Raw genomic sequence first — 23,274 nt, 5'->3', positions numbered from 1 at the left:
ATTTGATCAGAATTTCCAAACTAGAATGGGGAAAGCTTATAGCATCACTACTTAATGCAAGCTTTTATGACGCTCCTCTCCCAAGCTCATGGATGGGCGCTAAGGTCGTCCCAATTTTCAAAAAAGGGAGTCGGGACGACCCAGCTAATTATCGCCCTATAAGCTTATTGGATTCTTCTCAGAAGGTATCAGGAAAGGTGGTTTTGGGGAGGGTGTTACAGTGGGTTGAGGAGAACAGGATACTTTCTGACTACTAGGCGGGTTTTAGGTCAGGTACCGGGACCATCGAACAATCATTTCGCCTGTTGTTGTTATACTGGAAGGTGGTTGTGCTGGGTAAAGGCAGTCTGTATCTCGCTTTTATAGACCTACGGACTGCCTTTGACCTAGTGCCCCGCAGCCGCTTATGGAGGGTCCTATCTGATTTGGGCATGCCACGGTACTTATTGTCTTTGATAATCAAGTTCCACGCAGAAAATTTTGCCCAGGTTCGGTGGGGAAATCAGGGCCAAAAGACCGCCAGAATAGCTGTAAATAGAGGTGTCCGCCAGGGCTGTGTTTTAGCCCCCACCCTGTTTTCATTATATGTTAACGGTGTGGTGGAGCATCTTTTACAATAGCCTTCAGATGCTCCATCCCTGGCGGGCAGAAGAATACCCACGCTTCTATTTACAGACGACACTCTCTTGATTTCCAAGACTCAGGTTGGGCTGCAGAGCCTCCTTGACAGGTTCCAATCTTTTTGTGATGTGAGGGGGTTAGAAATTAACACAGGAAAGACTAAATATCTGGTCCTGAATCCCCGAAGAAGATGGGCAGGCCTCCTGTGTTGAACTCAGTATCCCTTGAAAGGGTTAAGGAGTTTGACTATTTAGGAATCCGCCTCTCTGACACCATGAGGTGGAACTGTCATCTCCAAAAAATGTTGTTAAACCACAAAAGGGTGGTGGGGGCCCTGCTTAAAGAACAACGGTCCTCTACTCTCAAACCAATTGCACCAGTTCTGGATATCTACAAGGCAAGAGGCGTGAGTGCGGTGCTCTATGGGGCGGAGCTTTGGGGGCGCAGAATGTGGATCAGCTAACTTGCTCAGAAAACACATTTTTGAAGGATGTAATGGGTCTCCCTTATAGTACTCCCACCCTTCCCTTACTCCTCGATATGGGCTGTCGCTCCATTAAAGATCAGGCAAGGTTGCGCCCTCTTCTTCTCTGGGCTTGTTTATGGAGAGTTCCGGAACTTGCCAGTTATGCAGAGGGGCTAAAAGAGGTTCTATCAATGCCTGGTTGGTATAAAATAGGATGGTTGAGGGATGTGAAGTGTCTACTTGGAGAAGTGGGTCTTGGAGAGGTTTGGCAGTCTAGGTCCGCACTGCCCAAGTCTGTTTTGAAAAAATTCTATTGGAATTGGGTAAGGGATTCAAGAAATTCGAACTCTAATGTAGGTAGATCTACTGTCGCATTCCTACTACTAAAGGAGGTGGCATTTTGAGAGCAATAACTCGATATTATCTCAAAATCTAGAGACAGGGCTTTATATTTCAAATTCAGAATAGGAGTGTTGCCTGTTTGTGAACTGACTGCCAGATGGAAGCCACCTGTACAGACTACTCCATTCTGTTCATTCTGTGAGACCATGATCGAGTCGGTCCCTCATTTTCTTTTCGTATGCCCTGCATACAATGCCCCTCGCCTTAGGTGGTTGAAACCCCTTTGCAAAGAATTAGGCACCAGACAATGTGGTGAGGCCTTACGCATTTTGAAATCTGACACACGGCCCCTACTTGTCTGTGGCATGGTGAAGTTTTTAAATTGGGCAAGGCTGATTAGGTCAAAAAGGCTTTCTTATGTTGTTTAATTGAGATTTTAAAATTGATAATTTTATGTAATTTATTGTTGCCATTCGTATTGCGATTTTGTATAACTGTCTTCTATGAAAATGGCTTTTTTATGCATTTTAAAATTGTATTGTGCTGCTTTTAAAGATATGTTTCATATCGAAATAAAGCCAATTTTGACTGACTGACCGGAAATGGCAGGTTGTGAGAACGTTGTTGCTGGGAGAATTCATCTCTCCCAGAGTTTGTTTCAGAGCAGGAGCATGTGCCCTCTAACCTGGTGCTATGTCAGTCTTAGATGATGGACTACGGTGCGTGAAGTGCTTGTGTCAGCACAGCGCCACACATGGGTGGCACCCATTTTGGGTGTGTTTGTGCAAAGTGACCAACCACACCAATCACGCTGGGCTCAAACTTGAACGAACTAGTTGTGAGGTGGCATAAGCTGGTAAGAGAGATGAAACTGTGCATCCCTTTCATCCTTTCACTAACAGTAAAATCTGTATCAGTAACATGTGCAACATCATATCTTAAAGTGTGCTTGAGACTTGAGGTCAACTTGCACCTGTGAATTTGAAATGGTGAGTGGCACACCAAGGACACTTTGAGTTGTCACCTTCAGGTCTGTGTGTTCCTTGTACTGGGCACTCTGATAGTTTGAAATGCTTAGAACTCAATGTATGTTTAACATCAGTATATATATTGTGGTGGCAGGCCCAATAACAGCAGTTTTGGGTTGGAATTGTGCAAGGCTTAAATGGGTCACACTTATAAAGCATCACAGTTTCTTACAATAATTCACAATTTCGTTTTCTTGTTGTCTTGTCTGTTGTGTCTAGGTTCATTTTCTGTGTTGGTATGCTGCATGGGTTAGATAGAAGCATTGATAAACTTTAGGGTAGCATGCTTAATTTGGCACCACCAGCTTGAACTTTCCTGGGGAACCAGTTTTGAAGTGAAGTAAATAGAAGAAGGTCTATTTCACCTACGCCAGGGTATTTGTACTCATTATGGAAGAGAAAAGAAGCCTTGCTCTTCTGCCGTATTGTCTTGGTGCTGAGGGGCAGGATGTGTTAGAGGCTCTTCCCCACTCAATGAAGAGGAGTCCCATGGACTAAATGATTTTGACATTCATTAAGGAAACTGGACAATACCTATTTGCCAAAGGTTAGCTTGATTCTCGAGGATTATTGTTTTTGCACGAGAGTCTAAAGAGACATGGAAACTGTATAAGAGCATGGGACTGGCGTGGGGAAATAGCTGCCTCTTATAAATTTGGAGTGCTGGCCAAAGAGAGCATAACGGAGCAGTTTATCCTCCATTTCCACTTTGAGAACGTAACAGAGGAACTTTAGCTAACGGATAAACCTCCTCTCTACCAATTCCTTATAGTGACCAAAGTTGTAAAAAGAAACGAATGAATAATTTTATTTTATGGTGTAAATTGTTGTGTCTGCTTTTTTCCATTGTTTGTTTTTTCTGCCCTTTGCATTAATGGTGGTATTTTATTTCCTTTTTGTTGTGACATTTGGCTTGTCAATTCTTTATTCTGTATGTGTTGTGATCGATCGCTGGCCTTGTCCTTGATCTTGGTCAAGTAATATATTGGACTGTAAAAGATGAAAGCGCATCATGGCTCTCTTTTCTATGTAATCATCCAATTGCACTTTTTTTTTTTTTAAGTTTGATTTATTGAGGAATAGAAAAGGGAGAGGAAGGGGAAAGGAAAGGAAAGGAGAAGAGTTACAATAAGCAAATGGCAGAAATAAACATTAAAATAAAAACATAATAAAAGTAAGCATTACAAGCATGAGAAAGCATGAACATGTCATATAAATAGAAATATACTAAGCAAAATACAATATATATGAACACAATAATAGTAGTAATCAAATACATGTGTAAATAGACAGGTAATAAGGAAATCATGGGGGTTTGCGAACTTCAACCGTGTCCGGAGCAGGAGAAGGAGGAACAGGAGCAGAGGGAGAAAGATATGTTACTAAAGGAAGCCAAAGTAGGTCACGTTTAATAGCCAGGGAGATGGGGGATACATAGTTGGTGTCCAAACGATGGTTAAAACAAATTGCATTCCACCAGGACTGATAGGTAACATTCGTAGCTTGTTTCCAGTTAGAGGTAATAACATGAAAAGCTATAGCAAGGAAAAGGTCAAGCAAAGGGTAATGACTGGAGGGGCGAGGAAGTTCCGACGAGAGGGAACCAAGGAAAACTAGTGTGGGCGAAAAGGGGACCTGGAATTGAAAAATCTTTGGAATTTGCTTCCAGACCAGCTGCCAGAACTGGGAGATAGGAGGGCAATCGAACAACATATGTTTGAGATCAGCGGAGGGGAATGGACAGGACCAACAGGAAGAGGGAGTGTCTGTTGAAAAACGGGATAGGGCGAATGGGGTAAATAAAATTCTGTGATAAATGAAAAATAAAGTCTGGGTAGTGTTAGCAGCCCTGGAGGTCCTATGGAGTTTAGTCCAAATTTTATCCCAAAAAAGGGCCGGCCAAGTCTGAGAAAAGTCCAGCTCCCAGGCAAGCTCGGTACGAGATTTTAATCTATCATTGGTAAGACGAAAAGAATTATATAAAGCGGAAGCAGAAGGAGACGTTTCCAATAAAAGGGAAGTGGGTCTGCGATCTCTCGGGATCTCGTTAGAGGATGGGAGAGTTTGAAGATATGAAAGCAAGACTGGATAAAGGGTGTTATATTGCTTTCGGGCAGAAACGGGCAAAGAGAAAAGAGATTGAAGATGCTGAAATGGGAGAGGTTTACCTTGAGATAAATTATAATAATTAAGAGATCCAGGAAAGTCCTCGAGAATGCCAAGTTTTCCAGTATATGGTACGGTTGCGGATTTTGAGAAGAGCGTTATTCCAAATCGGTTGTTCATGAAGAGAGAGAAGAGATGAATAAGAGGAAGATACGTAGGGGGAAAGGAGGTTACGAGAGTGTGAAAGAATAGGTGAGCGGAGACGAGTTAAGGAAGATGTAAAAGACAAGAATTCCCGGAAGGTGAAAGGGGAAATGAAAGAAGATTCCATATTTAGCCAAACAGGGGGATGATGTGGCAAATTAGATGATAACCAGCGAATCGATTGTTTCAGGGAAAAAGCACGATGGTATTGTTTGAAATCGGGAAAGCGCACTCCGGATTGAGCTTTGTCTTTACGTAAGGAAGCAAGGGCTATTCTGGATCGTTTACCATTCCAAAGGAATTTCAGTAATAAAGAATCAATCTTTTTAAAGAAAGAGAGGGGAATGTGTAGAGGAAGCATGGAAATAGTGTAAAGAAGTAGGGGAGAAAGCATCATCTTTATAGAGTTAAGTCGGCCCCACCAGGACAAATAGAGTGGATGCCAACGAGTGATAGCTGTATCCATTTTCTTATATACATAGTCAAAATTTAGCTTGAGAGTATCGGAAATCAAAGGAGCAAACCAGACCCCTAGGTATTTAATTTTGGATGGTTGCCAAGAAAAACCTGTACAAGAAAAAAGATGTTTCTGACAAAGAGGATTCAAAGGTAGAATCTCACACTTATCAGCGTTCAAACGATATCCGGAGACTGCGGAAAAAGAAGAAACCTGTTGAAGAAAAGAGGGAATGGAAGTAACAGGGTCGTGGCAATAGAAAAGAATATCATCAGCATAAACCGAGAGCTTGACTTGTTGGGAACCAAAAGGAAAACCAGAAATAGTGTCATCTAAGTGAATTTTAGTAAGGAAGGGTTCTAAGGCTAAAATAAAAAGTAGGGGGGATAATGGGCAGCCTTGTCTGACTCCTCTATGTAGAGAAAAGTAATCTGAAGACATCCCATTAACAAAAATAGAAGCTTGGGGATTAGAATAAAGTAGAGAGATAATAGAAATAAATTTAGGGGGAATACCAATCCAACGTAAAGCCTGAAACATGAAATCCCACCCAATGCGATCGAAAGCCTTCTCCGCATCTAGGGAAATAGCTGCAAAAGGAAGAGTGAGTGAAGATGATTTACCAAGTATGTTGAGAAAAACTCGGGAATTGTCTGAGGAGAGACGCCCTTTGACAAAACCAGATTGTTCTGGTCCGATGATATCCGGTAGTAGAGGATCCATACATAGGGTAATATTTTCGCTAGAATTTTATAATCAGTGTTAACCAAAGAGATTGGTCTATAGTTTTTGCATAAGGAATGATCCTTATCTTCCTTTGGAATTAAACAAATTAAGGCTTGTTGGAAGGAGCCGCTAGAAGAGCCGGTGTCGGAAAAGGATTGAAATAAAAGTAGGAGTTTGGGAAGGAGAAGAGAAGCAAAGTGACTGTAAAATTCAATTGTAAAGCCATCAGGTCCTGGGGATTTACCATGATGAAGCTTAGAAACAGCATGGGAGATTTCAGAAAGAGAAATATCATGTTCCAAAGTGTGAAAATCAACATGTGAGGTTGGGGGAGAAGGGAGAGATTGAAAATAAGCAAGAAGATCATCAGGAGTAGGAGTTTGCTCTGGAGTATAAAGCGTATCATAAAATTTAGCAAATTCTGCAAGAATTTCTTTGTCTTTAAATGTGGATTCACCAGAAGAGGTTTTAATAGATTGGATTTTTGTGCGTTCTTTACGAATCTTCAAGTAGTTAGCCAAGAGCTTCCCCACTTTATTTTTACCACCATAATATCAAGAATTACATTTGAGGAGGATATTAGATTACAATTTTCTCCGATTTGGCCGCTTGTAATTTTTTCCGCCGTGAGACAAAATTAATAATAAAACCCCTAGAGGCTGCTTTAAATGAGTCCCAAACCATAACAAAGGGAGAATCTGGGGTTTGATTTAAAAGAAAAAATTCCTTGGCAAAAGCAGTAAACTCAGCACCAAAAGTGGGGTCAGAAAGTAAAGCATTATTAAATCTCCATCTGCCTGAATATGGGGAGAATGGGAGTAAATCTAGGTCTACAAAAACTGGGGCATGGTCTGAGAGTAAAATGGAGCCAATCTCTGAGCGAATAGCGTGTTGGGATAAAGGTTTACTGAGAAAGATATGATCGATACGGGATTGGGATTGATGAGGAGGGGAGAAGAAACTATATTCACGAAGTTCAGGATTGCATAGTCTCCAAATGTCTACAAGGGCATTATTTTTAAAGGAATTTAGAAATTGCGTGTGCATTCTAGAGGGGGTAAATTTGACTTTTGAGTGTCGATCAAGGAAGGGATCTACAATCTGATTGCAATCTCCAGCAAGGAGTATGTACTCTGCAGTAAGGGAGGACAACTTGGTAGAAATAACAGGCCAGAAAGATTTATCAATTGCAGTAGGAGCGTACACATTAAAAAGGGTAAGTGGGATGTTATCGATGAGTAAATTAACAATAAGCCAACGGCTATCAACATCACATTCATGAGTAATCGATGAAACATTTAACTTTTTGTGTAACAAAAGAACAACTCCATTCTTCCTAGAAGTCGTAGGTGAGCAAAGAACATGACCCACCCAACAACGTTTAAGCTTCAAAGCCTCCGATTCAGTGAGATGAGATTCTTGAAGGAGGGCAACATCAGTTTTAAGTCTTGCTAAATGGGAGAGAACCCTCTGCCTTTTGATGGGATTATTTAATCCCTTAACGTTCCATGTCGTTACACGGAATGAAACAATTTAGAAAACAGCTAAAAGCAACATGCTTAATAATGCATAAAAATACAATTGAGAAGAAATGAGAAAAGTAGAGGAGTAAGGTGAAAAGAAAAAGGAGTCAAGAATGAGAACAGTGATGATTCCAGAAATGGATACCAAAAGAAAAGAAAGAAAAGAGTAGAAGAAGCCAGGGAAAAGGTAAAGAGGAGTGCAAGAGTAAGAAAAAGAAAATAGAGACAGAAATGTACATAGAGACAGTACAAGTTCAAACGAACGACTGAAAGACATACTTACGAAAACGGAAAAACCCAAACAGGAAGGGGGGTGATGGTTGCGGGAGATGACGACGAGAACAACCAGAGCGAGCAACCAATCAGTAGTATTTGGGAATCCAATGGGCACAACATAAAACAATAGGAAGTATCGAGATGGGTTGACGAGGGAAGTATCTAAAGGAAGGAGATAAACATTAGGGGATAATGTAGGAAATCATAGTGAAAGCATGACTTGACTAAGGATAATAGTACATGAAACAGTAATCTCAATTAACAAAACAGCTAAAACAACGAGAAATGGTATTAAAGCGGAACAAAACAGCAACAAGGCAAGTAGAGCCATAAGTAGACGAGGTCAGAAAGAAACATTAGACAATGGACAACAAGGCTATTCAGCCAGGTTTGGAAGTGTCCATGACATCCGGATGCAGCTGACGAAGAAAGGCTTGCAGTGCTGCAGGATCCTCATATGTGGTAGTTTTGTCTTTATATGTAACCTTGAATTGGCAAGGATGAAGAAGACCGTATCTTGCATTAATAGCCCTTAACAGAGGACTCAAGTCTAAAAACTTTTTCCTTCGGTCCGCGGTGGCCTTAGAGACATCTTGTGAGATATAGAGACGATGACCTTCCCACATGATTTGCTTCTTGAGCTTGGCGGCTGAGAGGACCTGCAGGAGGTCAGTGTACTGCAAGAACAGCATAATAACACCTCTGGGTTTGGTAGCAACCCTGGGTCCAAGACGGTGTGCTCGTTGAATATTGATGGAGGTCAAGGCCGGGGCGTCAAGTAGTTTCGCAAGGAAAGATTGGAAAAAGATGGTAGGGTTGGACCCTTCTGTAAGTTCCGGAAGGCCGTATAAGCGAAGGTTATTCCTGCGATTTCTATTTTCCAAATCCTCAGCTTGACGCCTGAGGAGAAGAATTTCAGCCTCTATTGCAGGAATGCGGGAGCAAGAAGAATGTAAAGAATCTGAGGATTGTTCCAAAGTTGCAACGCGTGAGTCCAAAGATGTCCACTACTCCTGCATTGCCTGCATGTTCTTTGTGGTGGCTTCCATAAAAGGCTTGAAGGCACAGAGTTCTTCCAGAATGAGATCCATGGAGGAGGAGGAAGAGTTACTCCCAGGAGATGGTGGATCCTTCTTCAAACGCTTGTATGAAGTCAGGGAAGACTGTGTTTTACCTCCAGTATGAGCTTTAGGAATAGCCCCATGGGCTGAATCCGACTTCGAGGGTTTGCCTTCCTCCATTTCTTGAGTAGGAGAGTCAGAATCAGAACCAGAAGGCAACTTTGGCAGAGGAGTGAGTTTCAAAGTACGGAGTTTCCCCATAAAAGGCAATCACTAACCAAGGAAGTGGAAGACAGGAGAATTCCGTAATAACAATCCTGTGATGGGCAGCAGCGACCCTACGAATGAAGAATATTCCACAGAAACAAGATTAGCCAGGAACACAGAGCTGTAAGTAATTGTTAAAATGAAGAATCCTGACAAGGTGGTTCAATGCATGAAGAAACAGAAGCGCCAGTCAGTGGGAAACAACGCAGGAGAAATGTGGCGCGTAGCAAAGTCCATGTAGCAAGAGCCATTGAGGTTGAGAGAAGGCACAATAGACCCGAGATAACTCTGGAATGCGTCACTGAGCGTGAGGAAGAAGGCGTCTCTGAGGAAGTCAGAAGAAAAACACCATGACGGGGGAATGCCACAAAGGAATACAACTGAGCATGAGTTGAGCAAAAACACGCATGTTGAGTAACTACTGATGCACGAAATGGCGGCTGAAGCGTGTAGATGAGGACTCAAACAGCTTGCTCAGAAAGTAGTGACTGAGGGTGTAAGGAGGAGACCTTGACTCAGCAAATACCAAGGTTGAAAGGTTCCTTAAGGAAGCATTGAAAGAAAACAGTACAATAGAGGTGCATAAGAGTGCTGAAAAGCGCTGCTGCAGCAGATCATATAGCCGTAGTGGGTTGAAAATGCCTCATGAAATAGCACCGACGAAATTCAAAGAGCAGGACGTTTCCTGAAAGCCATTTGAGAGTGTTGAAAGGCTTACCCAGGAAAGTAGTGCTGGAGAAGCTGCCAAGTAAGCAGAGGAGCGCTCATGTGAAGAGAAGTGGTGAAGAGCCGGCCGCCGCCTTGTTCTGCGGCCGGAGCGCAAAATGGCGGCAGGAGCCGCGAGATGAAAGTTCCTCCGTAGCTCCGTCGGGTGTCCGCGAAAACCGAAAACAGTAAGGGCATCTGGCTGCGCTCACGTTCCGGTCCGCGGGACGATGTGCATAATGCAGAAAATCGTCGGTAAAGTGCCGCTGAGAGAAAACTGGATCGTGTTGGCAGCGGAGTGCTCGGTTTACGCCACCATCTTGGCCGGCGTCCAAGCCACGCCCCCATCTAATGGCACTTTTGACTTTGTAATCGTCAAATAGGAGGCATTTTCTTCTTTACAATTGACAAATACGCCTGTACTTCTGTTCAGTCAAAGAATAAAAAACATCATGGACCTTTAGAAACTCAGCTAGTCTTGTGTTATTTTATATTGCCCGAAAATTTTTTTTACATTAAGAGAAGAACCGAAAAGAAGCTACCATCACTGTAACCAACACATGCTATACATTATCCCATGTAGACCTCAAACATTGTCTTTTTATCTTTTTAGTTTGATAGTGCTTGAGGGTAGGCACTAAAAGTATTTTTGAGGTCGCTAAAGTCTGAGTAAATGAATTCGCTAGTGCCCATCTTTGGTTTTTGGACAAGATGCGTTGTGTTGGAGAAATTAAACGAGACAAGAGTCCAGCTGAAGGTATTTTAGTTAATTCTGCCAAATCAGTGTGAGTGACAGACAGAAGGGTGAAAATGAATTGAGTAGAAAGAGCTACAGATGAGGGACAATGGGGAATATAGCCAATAGTAAATTATGTGCCGCCCTGTAGGTCTAGTGCAATTTGTTTGGGATAAAGGGCCATTTTGTCAAATGTTTGTGTGCAAGGAAACAGTCTAATTGTGAGCGAATCAGGTGTCACATGTTATTTTGAAAGAGGACAACCTAAAGACGATGGCTGACTAGTGTTCCCATTTGTTCGCCATCTCAGATGATGTGAATGAGTGTCAATTTGTGGAGAGGTGCAGTTTGAACAAGATGGACGTTATGCCAGGAGATTACAGGTGGCATGAGATGAGATCAAAATTAAGGGATATTTCATATTCATTGTTGAATTTTTAGGGAGGATTATCCCAGTCAATGTTTAATGCGAGCAGGACTGCTTCTTAAGGTGGCCAAGCCAGAAAGAACCTGTTTTCCTTGATCCCAATACTGAATCCTAAATAGAAGTTTGGTTATTATTGGAGGAGGGCATACATTTTGAGAAAGAATTACCTGAGGCATTTAGCAAGATCCTGGGTTACTCAAAGGCTAAGGGCACAGGATAAGGCTTAAGGAAAGTTCAATGCCTTTCTCTGCCAAAGTTAAGCACTTTACCTTTAAAGTGCATGATGATGTCAAAAGAGAGATGGAGACTGGAAGTTGTGGTTGAACCTCTGCAGGCCACTGAATAGTTGGCCGTCATTGTGGTAGCCAACAAAGCTAGTGGTGACATTTGCTTATGCATCAGTCTCAGAGAGCGGAATAAAGACTCCATAGCATCACCAAGATGATGTCCATGATGTTTGGGGCAAAGTACTTTTCCACATTGGTCCTTGCCTGAGTTGTTTGGATAAGGCAAGTCAAGAACTTTCTGTATCCATTTTCCCCATGTATGCATATACGTTTTTGAAAATGTCCTTTGTACAAATCTCAGCAGCCTCTATCCTCCAGAGGTCAATGCACAACATCTTGTGGGATCTGAGTTGAGTACAGTTTTCTAGGCTGATGTGAAGGGTTTTGGGCAGGCAAGGAAAGCACATCATGAGCGAGTTTGGGTGTTACTAGGAAGGTTCAGAGAGAAGCAGTTGACATTCAAGGCAGAGAAGTGTTGCCTTGGTGGGATGGAGATTGACGATTTGGGTCAATGTGTCAGTGGAATGTTGAAAAGCCAAAATCTGACATGGCTGGGACAATTTAGAAGCTCCCTGTTCTAATCAACAAAAGGTATTTATACTTTTGGGGATCTATGCGTTCTATAGTCTTTTTGTTGAATATTCATTGCAAGATAGTATAGTTGCATTGTTTGTTGAAATAAAATCCAGCTGTCAGTGAACAGAGGATTGTGAGAAAAACTTTAACGAGTTTAAGGCTGAACTTAAGGCTGCACCCTTTTTCGGGGCATTTCTGCCAGGCAGAGGTGAAAATTGTCATGGATTCCAGGTCCAAAGATTTAAGAGCTGTACTGCTTCAGAAGCGTAGCGGCAATGACGTACCTATAGCCTTTGCCTTAAGAGCATTGAGAGGCCCTGAGCTCAATAACTCCATTATCAATAAAGAGTCTGTGGGAGTAAGTTGTGTGGTCGGCAAACATGTGGCTAGGGTCAATAATAAGCATCCTAGAGATATTGTCACAAAAGAGGGCTTGCATTTCGGTTAAGGGAGGATCTGTAACTAAGTGGTTGGCCTACAACAGGACATTTCTAGTGTAGAGTATATTCCTTGCCAGAACAATTGCATTGCAGACTGTCTTTAGAGACAGGGGGCATTGTTGCAGGAGAAAGCAGAGGAGTGAATCCATAACAACATTTGTGTGGACAAGAGAGGTCTGATTTTGAAGGATAGATGGAGAGGGGAATAAAGTCAGGATGTGTACTTGGAAGATGTCTTTTGGTACGTGAGGACAGCTGATTAGGAATGGAGTCCAAGCAGAAGTGAAATCATTTTTGACTGTGAAGGACGAATTGAATATGGTGGCTGGATTGTTGTTTGGAGGAATACATTTGATACCACCTAAATCTATGAGGGGAGAGGCAGTTAAGATAAGTCATGAGTGGCATCTCGGCATCGTGAAGTCGAAGGAGAGGGTGCATTCACACTGTTGGTGGTCTGGAGTTGATTTTGAAATTGAGAGAACATTGAGAGATTGTTCCTTGTGTATTAACAGTAACAGGGTTTTGAGGCAGAGGGCACCACCTATGATCAATCCTATCAAACCCAGTAAACCTTGGAAGGAAAATGCCACAGATAATATAGCACCACTGAGGGTAGAAAATGCCATGCCATATTTGCTTGCTCTTTATTTTCAGTCTGGTTGGAAATTGTATGGGTTAATGAAGTGACTTCCCATGAGGTTTTAACCTTTTAAGAAAATATTTCCAAAAGTGAAGTACCCCCAAAGCACATTCTTATTAATAACTTCTAGTAGTGTAAGAGGTACCTCAAAATTTATGATATAAGACACAATACATTTGCACTTTCACTCACAATCCGATGGAGTGGAAGACAAATGTTTAAGAACTTTCAAAGGAATGTATCTAGAAGGCCAAGTCAAACAGTCTGTGTCAAAAAGAAGTGGTGCAGATATTGTTGGTGAATAACAGGTTGACTCCATACTCAACCACAGGTAGGTCACTTTTGGAATTGTTGTAGGGACGGGGACCCAAACACCAGATTGATTCTGGGGAGTATGTGTTGGATTGCAGTAGGCATTATCAAAGGCATAATATTGAAGGGCCACAATATTATGACCATTATCGAGTTCCTACTAGACTTTTCCCATGGGGAGCAGGGTCAAGACTGATTTGCATATGGCTGGGTCCAAACTGGAAATGTGTGGTGAGCCAAAAAATGATGTATTTAACCCATATTTGTGACTGGGGGTGAATGTTTTTATTCTTCAGCATTCCGTCCATTATCTTTTTTTTGTTGTTGCATTTTTCGCCCTAAGTGTGAACGGTATGCCCGGACTTGGGTTCTGTGCTCACAATGCCACCAGATTTAAGCTATCCTGGATGATGAAGGGTGATACCATGAAACTGCTCGCAGGATGCTAGTTTCTAGTCCAGGGAGGACCTAGTCTGGGAGTTCAGGTTGGACCATTTCCCTGGGGAGCGGGGTTAAGAATGATTTGCATATGGCTGGGTCCAAACTGGAATGGCATGGCGAGCAAAAAATGATGAATTTAACCCAGATCTGTGACTGAGGGTGAATGCTTAATTTGTTTAGCATTCTGCCCATCATCTGATCTTTTTTGCATTTGTCCCCCTAAGTGGGAAGGGTATGCTCAGATGTGGGTCCCATGCTCGCTATGACATCCAATTCAAGCTAGCCTGAATGATGAGGGGAGATACTTTGAAACTGCTCCCAGGATGCTTGTTTTTGGGCTAGGAAGGACCTGACCTCGAAGTTCAGGATGAACTGTTCCCACGGGGAGCAGGGTCAAGACTGATTTGCCTGTGGCCAGGTCCAAACTGAAAAGGCATGGCAAAAATTGTTTTTGAGTATTTAACCCAGATCTGTGACTGGGGGTGAATTATGAATTTGCTCGGCATTTAGTTCATCATCTGTTCTTATATATAGATATAGATAGATATAGATATATCTATCTATCTATATATCTATATATAGATTTATATGCAAACCAAAATTCAAGCACTTCCCAATGGCAAACTGAAGAAAAAACGGACCACCAAGACCTTTGATTGGCAGATTTTTTATTTATTTCTTTTTCCTTATTCCATGATGCGTTTTGGATATCGGGTGCCCTTGATCACATACAGATTAAGCAGTACGCCGTGTTATTTTATAAAAAAAATCTCCTGATCTATGAACAGTGAAGAAACACTTTGATATAGACATTGAAATGTTTTCACCATGCAACAAAGCTCTTCATTGTTACGAGTCTGTAAACCACATTGTTTTTGTGCGACATTTTTATATCGCAAAAAAAAACAAGAAATGCTTGCATTTCTCAATATTGTGTGATTTTAAATAAATAAATAGAATAAATATATTCAATATTTAAAATTACAATAAATATGTATAAATAATCTAAAATATACATATTACCACACAATAATAAATAACGATGTAAATTCATAAAACAATGTGCAAATACTGTGATTATCATATTCCAGCATAAATGCTTGTTAATCCTGTAACAATTGATGATTTTAATTTCTGCAAAATACAGTTTTCATTGGCTTTTGAAATGTAAAGTACATAGTGCCATAGTATACAACATTAATCTATAATTATATGTTTCATTAAATAAACCGTGCCTCAATTTATATTTTTTTATTTTTAAAGTGCATAATGCAATAACTTTACATGTCAATAAAACAATTTCTATTTGTTTATATATGTGCAATAGTGATGTTCTAAAAAAGTGATAAAAAGAGTATCTAACAACAAAAGGCAGGTTGTCTACACCAAAAATTATTTATGGTGGACAATGGACGAGCCTACATACCTCCACCAAAATATTGTACCCAGCAAGCTGGCTGGGTACAATAGCTACACATGTGATAATCCGATTTAAAGAAATCAATATGTGCAAAGAAATTATGTGTTAAAATATATCCCGGCTATCTCAACCTCACAGGGTTGAAATGTCCTAAAATAACACATAAAAACACACCAAAAAGCACCTAGAAAACACATCAAGAGAACGCAAAGATCTAAATATGTGAGAACATAATATAAAACTGGACAGCTCTAAGAAGGTTTGTAAAAAGGTTTATAAAAAGGTATGCATGTCCTCTGTATTGTTTAAACCGTTCGGGAATGTACTGTCGAGTTCTAAAATAAATCGCGTTTCTCTCTCTTAGTAATTTTTTCCGATTGCCTCCTCTACGAGGCGTAGGTACTTAGGGCCCGATTCACAGAATGAACTTAAGACTCAATCCTAAACTTACTACTATTTTGGTAATCACAGAATGCACTTACTACTTTTGGCATTCACAGAAAGAACTCACTACTTTTGGTATTCACAGAAGTTAGGATTTTGTCTTAAGTTTGTCTCAAGACAAACTTAAGACTGACTTAAGACAGACTTAAGACAGACTTAAGACAGACTTAAGACAAACTGAAGACAGACTTAGACAGACTTAAGACAGACTTAAGACAAAATCCTAACTTAAGTGTGTCTTAAATCTGTCTTAAGTCTGTCTTAAGTTTGTCTTAAGACAAACTTAAGACTAAATCCTAACTTCTGTGAATAACAAAAGTAGTAAGTTCATTCTGTGAATACCAAAAGTAGTAAGTGCATTCTGTGAATGCCAAAATAGTAGTAAGTTTAGGATTGAGTCTTAAGTTCATTCTGTGAATCGGGCCCAGAGTCAATGACAAAGTATGTAAGACAGTTGACATCATTTTTATGGGCTTCCTTAAAATGTCGAGCTACGGGGAAAGACGGATCATTGTTTACGATGGCCCGAAGATGTTGTAAAATTCTCACATGCACCTGTAGCTTTGTGCTTTCCGCGTATCTGACCCCACAGGTGCACGTGAGAACATACACCGCATGATCCGTTCTACAATTGTAATTAACTTTGATCTTAATCTCATTCTCTCTGAATGGAGTCTTGTATTCAGATGTATTTACTCCAAATTTACATGCACAACATGATGCACATTTAAAAAAACCTTGTCTAGGTTTGAGCCAAGTTTCCCTCACAGCTTTCTCAGGATTAGTCTTAGTTAGCATTGACCCCATACTTTGTGTTTTTCTAAACATTACAGCTGGTTTAGATGGGAGACTACCGCTCAAGACATTGTCAGTTAGCACTATAGGCCACTTTTTGTTGATTATAGAGCATATTTTCCTTTCTTGTCGACTATAAGTTGTAATTAGTCTAGAAGTGTTATTGATGGTATCAGGAGTATTGACCTCACCCTCTTCTCTTTGTGGCAACAACGATTCCCTTGACCTTGCCTCAGATTTCTTAACAGCATCAACCAGCATTTTATTGGAGTAACCCCTCTTTCTTAGTCTGGCTAAAGTATCCTGTTTACACTTCTCAAATTCCTCTTCTGTATTGCAAATACTTTTCAACCTTAAAATTTCACCAAACGGGACACTAGCTAATAAATGCTTGGGATGGGAACTAGTGGCATGCAACGTTGCATTGCCTGCTGTTGGCTTTCTATAAATTGTAGTGGCAAGTCTACTTTCATGCACAAAAACGCTAACATCTAAAAACTCTATCCTGGTCTGACTAAAATGTGATGTGAAATGCAAATTCATGCAGTTAGTATTAATGGTTTTCACAAACTCCTTTGCACTTTCAATTCCGTTATTCCAAACAATAAAAACATCATCGATGTAGCGTAACCAATGTACATTTTTTTGTGGGAAAATTTCCTGGTGTTGCACCATGAGGACCCGCTCCTCCCAATAGCCCACGTATATATATATATTCACAGTTTTTTTCAGTGAATTTCAAAGGTTTTTAAAATGATAATTCCTAATCATAACCTGCCTGAAACCTATGTTTTTTTAAGTGTATTTCAAAAGTTTTTTAAATGACAATTCCTAATTATAATGATGACCACTTCGCCATATCTTCAACAAGAAACCAAATTTGCAATACCACTTAAAAAAACAGGCAATAGTTCCACTTACCACTAACAAATTAACATCAACATTTAACTAGTGTAAGGACGTCGACTATGTACTGCATGAATTACATCCAACTCACACTCATATTTAAAGATCAATATGTGATAGAGGTTCTAATTATACACTTCTGATGCCAAAGAAAATCACAATACCCAACGCCACCACCACCACAAATAACCCCCCAAACCCCTCCCCCCTACTACCTCAGAGGCAGCTCAAAACAGGACAATGGACCTTTCCCTCAACAGTACACTAGCTCAATCTACAGAGATGTGGCAACCAAGTATGTATAAAGAAAAGAACTCGAACATCAACAATAATGTACACAACCATAACACTACCAGTGAAATACTATACACAATTCACTATACGAACCAAAAACTTTTCAGTGTGTAGATATACCATTGATTTGTGTAGTGTACTGAATAGTGAATGCAACCATATTATCTCAGACACTGGGAAATATTTCGGTCATGTAGCTGTGTTCACCCCCCTCCCCTTTGAAACAGAAGCAGAGTGGGCTAGTACAACGTAAACAACGTCAATGTAAGACTATAAATAATTAGGCTACGCATTGGGCGTGGTTTACTTCTGCAAAGAGAAGAGACTGCGCCGCTGCGAATGTCCACACCCTGCCACGTGGCCGCGCCATGACCGCGTGCCTCCTCGATACAGGCCCATTGCGAACTCAGCGCCACAGCACGCAGACTTATGTCTGTATCGACTACAGTCTTCGATCTACACTGCGGACAGCAGGGTTTACAACTTGAATACAAATTTGAATCTAAATTTGTCGTCGTTATCTGTGCTGAGAACTGCCTTCAATCTACTCTATGGTCAGTAGAATTGACAACTTGATACCAGTTGCACATCAGCACTACAGAAAACATTGAATTCAGTCCTAATTAATTTAAAGCAGAGACAATTGTACTATGTCCTCAGATTTTGTTAAAGTTTGAACAGTAGGAAATTCAACCTTCATTTATTTAATGCAGAGACAATTATAGACAGCATTCAACTTAGCCTTGATTTATGTAAGGCAGAGACAATTTTGTTAATGGATGCCACAAAAAACATTCTTCATTGTGTGTACTAAGTTCTGCCTTCAAATGTACACTGTGATCAACAGAGTTCACAACTTGATACTAGAAGCGGAGAAGCACTACAAACAACATTTAATTCAGTCTGGATTTATTTAAGGCAGAGGCAATTCTACTGTGTTGTCAGATTTTCTTAACATATGTGACAAAAAAGCATTATTTCTGTGGACTACTGCCATAAATGTACTCTGTGGACAGCAGGGTTCACAACTTGAATTCAGCTTTCCATGTACACTACGGACAGTAGGGAATTCAGCCTTGATTTATGTAATGCAGAGACAATTCTACTGTATGTGTTCAGATTTTTTTTACATAAGTCACAAAAATCATTTGTCGATATCTGTGCTGACAACTGCCTTCAATGTACATTGTGAGGGCTCACGATTCAGGTGGAATGGCGATTGCACATGACGCATTCTAATAGCCAAGTGACATTGTACCAGTGTGACCTGTCCGAAACACGAATCATCGCAGGGTGCGCACACGCTGAGTTCTTCATGTACCATTAACTCACTGCACCACAAGTCATCTCCACGTGGCCTTCTTAAAGCAGAATTATCTAGGCAAAAAACATTGCTCCAAGTACGGCATGCCCGGACCACGCATCATCGCAGGTTAAGTACACGCTCAGTGCCAAAGGTACCAGTAACACACTCCACCATAATTCATTACCAAGTGGCCGTATTCAGGCAGGATTCAATAGAGAAAAGACATTGGTCCAAATACGGCCCCCCTTTACCACTCATTATCGTAGGGTACGTACAAGCTCAGCGCCAAAGATACTACTAACTCAGTGCACCATAAATCATCGCAAAGAAGAGTGAACAGTTTTATGTCAGCAATGAGACATAGTATCACTTTTAAATGGAATTCATGCAGAATTCAATTCACAAAAGACATTACTTCAATTACTGTGCCTCCCCTCCAACCATGCATCATCGTAGGGTACTTACACGCTAAGCGCCAAAGGTACTACTAACTCAGTGCACCACAAATCATTGCCACGTGACCGTATTGAGTCAGATATCGTATTTAAAAGAACAAATATAATAGTTTTTGGAGCTGCACTGCAACTTACTCCCGTGAAAGGACAACCAATATTTATAAGAAAACTTGATTTTAAAGACTTTGCTACAATTGCGTCCTGCCCGGAACACGCATCATCGCAGGCTCCACAGAACTTTGTTGCTTCAGTTGCCACTAACTCTGTGCACCACTTATCACCGCTGGCTGCACACACACTAAATTACCAATACTGTGAAGCTCAAATCAATGCCACGTGGTCGTGGGCTCTTGCTAACCGCTGCCTCCTGCCTACACTGCGGTCATCAGAGCTCACAATTAATTACACTGTTGATTTATTATTTGCAGAGTACAATACCAAACTAAGTATAACATTTATCAAACCCTATACAATATCCCTTTATTATGCTTCCTTTAACAACTTCTTTTATATCACTTATAGATTTACTTGAATAATACATTTCACGTTGCAAGTGCAAAGGTACACTTGATAATAGTCTACACTGTGGATAGCATAGGTCACAATTTGAACTTCACTTTTTCTTTATTAGAAACCTGAATTTCTTTTTAGGAGACAAAAATGGCTACACCACTGGAAGCATCATCTGATTCTGATCATTTTGTTGCTGAAGAATTCATAGCTATCGATGGTACCCTCAAAGTACATACAGTCCAGTATGCAACAGTCAATGCTTTGAATGCAGCCCGTTCACATAATGCATCATAGCAAGGTGAGCACACGCTAAACACCAGCAGTACCACTAATTCAGTACACCATAAATAATCACCACAAGGCTTTCTTAAGGCAAAATTCTGTAGTCAAAAAACATTATCCCCAGGGTAGCCTATCCAGACCACGTATCATCGCAGGTTACGTACACGCTCAGTCCAAAAGGTACTACTAACTCAGTGCACCATAATTCATCCTTACATGGCTGTATTCAGGCAGAATTTAACTGATTCTTCATTCATTATTTATATAGTGCAGTACCAAACAAAGTAACGTCCCTCAAAACTACACAAAATCACCATATGGCCTTACTAAGCCAGAATTCACGATACAAAAAACATTACTTCCTTCAAATTTTTTTTATGTCACTTACAGATTTAGTTGAATAATAAAATGCATGCTGCATACATGTTCTGCCTTCCACTTTAATCATAATTGCAGATTATGCACTCCACCCTAAGATCTACACTGCGGACAGCAGGGTTTACAACTTGAATTCACCTTTGCATCTACACTATAGACAATAGGAAATTCAACCTTGATTTATTTAATGCAGAGACAATTATACTGTTTATACTGTATGTATTCAGATTTTGTTAAAATAAGTGAAAAAAAATGGTATATAACTGTACTGCGTACTAACTTCTATGTACACTGTGCACAGTAGGGTTCACATATTGAATTTACCTTTTCATCTACACTACAGACAGCATTAAATTCAGCCTCGATTTATTTAAAGCAGAGAAAAAATGGTGCTGTTGCAGTGCTAGTTGGTGCAAGCACCTTCAATAGCTGTATTGTGTGAACTATGATAACAAAGAATGTAGAAGATTGCGCCAAAATGTACCTCCACCCCCAGCAATACCAAGTACCTCTGGGGTATTACCTTCAACATCGCCACCAGACATACATCCCCAATTTGTGAAAGTTCCAATGCACTGCGTGAAGAGGAATCGTTTAATTTGTTATGGGGAGCAATCAGTACACCTGGTTTTCACAGCAATTGATAACCATTGATGCTAGGTTTTTTTCCCCCCTCAAAGTTCATGTAGTCCAGTATGCAACAGTGAATGATTTCAGTGCAGCCCGTTCAGACCACGCATCATCGCAGGGTGAGCACACGATAAACATCAGACTTACCACTAACTCAGTACACCGTAAATAATCGCCTAGTGCCCTTGTTAAAATTCAATAGTCAAAACACATTTTTACCAGTGCAGTCTGCCTGGACCATGCATCATCACAGGCTCCACACAAACCGCCCCTACCTCAGTGCACTACGACTCATGAACTCTTTACAATAGAATCTTCTGTGTATTATTTAACATACAATGCTCCTACCTTTGTACAGCAGAAGTCATAAACCATTTATGATTAAATATCTGTATATGATATCATGATTACTATTTTACTTGTTACCAACAACAACGTAATAAAATGGAGTCAAGCACATGTGCCCGTACCCACTTCAACTATCTATCTGTGTCTGTGTATTTATTGTGTTTGTAAAATGCTGCTCCTCCGCCCTACCACATTATATTGTGCTATAAATAGCTTATGCAACCATCTTACCTGTGACAGTAAGTGTGGGCTATTCCTCCTTTTTTTAGCATATTTATATAGCGTAAAATCAACCGAAAACTAATACATTTTCAGGCACGCATACATTACGCCATTACTCTACAATAACAGGATGTGGACGCAACTTCTAGGCTCGAACACTGATTTCCAGCTCCAAGTTCTTCAATGTACCTGTATAACCACATATGTATATATATTAGCTACCCTTCATGTGCCAAAAACTGCAAATGAAACCTTTCACAGCCCTGTATTACTACAGCTACAACACTCCACTGAATGTACGACAAACATTCATAATCGCAGAAATGCGTCATGTCCACCATCTTTTATGTGTGCAACTATGAATAAATATAGAGTCAGTAATACCCCGCACCTCCCATGTTGGCCAAGTTGTGGAACTTTACAGATATAATGACACATTTGCGTTTAAGACCCGGGATATCATCAACACTAAAAAACAGACACCCGAATTACTTGAGTTCTCATATAGTTTATGACGGGACCACGCCCGTTACTCCGGAATCATGGTTTAGATACTCACGCAGCACTGGCATACATTAGGCCAGCCCACTCCACTTACGCTACCAGGAAAAAACAAAAACGAAACACTTCCCAGATTTCCATTGTACTGATTTCTTAGTTCCAGGTCTAGTTGTATGAACGGCGCACACACACTCATGGCTGGTATACACCCACACCACACCCATCCAGCACATTCATCACTACACATGTGACCCCACCAATAGACGGGGCGCACGTGCTGTACGCCATTTTAGAGTTGCTCCCATCGCAAGCACTGTGATGGCCCGTCCTAGTGGTTCGTACGCCTCATGTAGGCCCGAACCACCAAGTACAAGGGCCCACCACTAAGTGCGTGGCCTCTTTGTTCACTGAGTTAGTGGTACCGCAAGGACTGAGCGGGTGAGGAACCTGCGATGATGATGGGTGCACGAGTATGTTCTTTGCCATAGCGATATGAAGACTCAGCACCATATGTGAGACTTCTTGGTGGCAGAGCGGGACTGTACGATGTAGAAGGTGTCCTATCCACGAAAAGGTGAGCAGTGAGGCCTGGTAAAGCATCAGAGGGAGTCGATGGGCTGCAGCAGACTGGATACAAAATACCGACGCAGCTATTTAGACGAACGCAGTCCTACATACCGAATCTTCTTTTCCAATAGCAGGAACGTTTTTATAATCGGTCAAATGTCCGGAATATAAACTGTACAAATAGTTGTTTTTTAAATGCGGGAGGGAAGGTGTTTGAAAGGGCGATGCTATTGTACTCCACATTAAGATAGTAACAAATATCAATAATAACATCTTTCTTTTACTATCTTTTAAATGTAGAGTTTTTGGGTACATTATGTCCCAGCATGTGGTGAAAAACACACCGGTGACAGAAAGGTGAGCTGCAAATATTCTTTTCAGTCACTCTCTCACTTCCTCTCTCCTTTCATAAAGAAATGACACAATCTTAACCTCCTTTTTATCTTACAGGTTGTGTTTCACAAATTGACATCTCGCCCCCCCCAAAAAAAACTACAAAGCTCTACGTTCATGTATTCTGCAACGATGCGTTGGCATCATAACAGTGTCTGAGAAGCCTGCTTCGACAC

This window comes from Lissotriton helveticus, chromosome 2_1 (genome assembly GCF_964261635.1).
Source record: "Lissotriton helveticus chromosome 2_1, aLisHel1.1, whole genome shotgun sequence".
Lineage (NCBI taxonomy): Eukaryota > Metazoa > Chordata > Amphibia > Caudata > Salamandridae > Lissotriton > Lissotriton helveticus.
This window is presented reverse-complemented; position numbering follows the sequence as displayed.